This window comes from Charadrius vociferus, unplaced genomic scaffold (assembly GCF_000708025.1).
Source record: "Charadrius vociferus isolate BGI_N301 unplaced genomic scaffold, ASM70802v2 scaffold41, whole genome shotgun sequence".
NCBI lineage: Eukaryota > Metazoa > Chordata > Aves > Charadriiformes > Charadriidae > Charadrius > Charadrius vociferus.
The window spans coordinates 1,164,951-1,166,481 of record NW_009647013.1 but is presented as its reverse complement, the minus strand read 5'-3'; the positions used below and the strand labels follow the sequence as shown (position 1 = coordinate 1,166,481).

Genomic DNA, 1,531 nt, shown 5'->3' with positions numbered 1-1,531 from the left:
CATACAGAGAGGGCTGATGAGTTGTGTGAAGGCCTGGCTTTTTCAGTAACAACAGATCAAGTTGATGTCTTAATTGCTACTGTCATACAGAGGAACTAGCCACATAGTAGCTTGTCTGACACTGTGATCCAGGTCTGAAAGGTGCAGCCTATTTCAAGTGCTGTAGTCTGCCGTCTGATCTCCTCTGTGACACTGGAACCAGTAAAGCCCATTCAGCTCTAGTAGCTGACATGGAGCTGTACTGGGTAGTCTTGTGGCTTTGCCTTTGACAGCCTTTCTGAGATGGAAGGCTCAGCACCCTTTCACCTTCTTTTTTTTCTTCTTTTTTTGAAGCCGCAATCTTTTGTTTGCTTCTGAGAAGCAGTTGCCAGCTAATGCCAAAACCAGTTCTCTGGCTTAGTATAGTGGTTTTGGATGTAATAACAATGTTGAGAGAGATGGTGAGATGTGCTGAGAAGAACCTGACAAACATCGAGCAGAGTGACACATGGCTTTTATGTACACGGTATGCCTGGGGTTGCCCAACGTGACTCACTTCCTCATAGCCTGGCATCTGCTCGCTGCGTTTCATGAAGTCTGGTTGAACCCAGGTAATTTTTGTGCAGCTTTGGCTTTAGCTGTGTGTTGGATTCCCGTTAGCTGGTACGGTTGGTTCACCTATTGATTTCAACATAATGTTGAAAGGGACCTTGGCACAGCAAAAGGCATTTTTCCTGAAGTACTTGTAACTGGCTCTTCCTGACCTCAGTTGTCATGTCAGCAGCTGCCAGGAGGAAGAGCTAAGCTGTCTGTGTAACCCTCACCTTATGACACCCTTCCTTTAAGGTGACATTCGCATTTGGGACCTGCAGTGGAATCAGTGAGGCTAAGAGCTTGGTTGAGGAATTATGGGTGTGAATGTCATATCTGCTTCAAGTTGCGTTTTGAGCGCTGTCTGCTGCTGGTGGGGGTGTACCAGATAACATTTTTGAAGAACGGCCGTTGGGCATTTCAGTCTATGAGCTGGGCTACTTCAGGAACAAAGGACAACTGGTTCTTTGTCGTGTGTAATGTCAAAGGAGGACTTACAAATTCAGTTATTGGAAGAATTATGCTGTGGTGGCTTGAGAAAGATATTGTGGTGTACTTGTAATCTGGCAATAGAACCAGTTACGCTATTGAACATGCCATAAGCATCCTGGAGCAGGGTTTTAGCTGACAACTAATTAGACAGCTAATTCTGTCTTAAACAACTCTTTCCTCAGGACAGGCCCGCTCTGTGTTAAAAGCTGGCTAGGCGCTTGTGTGTTTAACATCTTAGCTATACAGGATTTGCATCGCTCCGCCGCGTTTTACCGTGGCAGCCCGGCTGCACCGCGGCGGCACAGGGGCCATCAGCCACTCCGGTGACGGCCGACCCTAGGAAAGAAACCCTCCCCGCTCGCTGTCAGCCCAGAGCCGGGGCGAGGGGCATTTAGCACCAACGCTTATTTATTTTTCCAGCTCGGCCGCGGCGGCGCCGCTCTTTCACCCCAGCAACCGTGCCGCACAC

At 48.5% G+C, this 1,531-nt stretch overlaps 1 protein-coding gene across 1 annotated transcript in view; it reads right to left on the bottom strand.

Moving 5' to 3' along the window:
- Positions 1-1,531, bottom strand: part of NCOA1 (nuclear receptor coactivator 1) — a 79,498-nt gene that overhangs the window by 2,007 nt on the left and 75,960 nt on the right. The gene's annotated exons all lie outside the window — the stretch shown is intronic.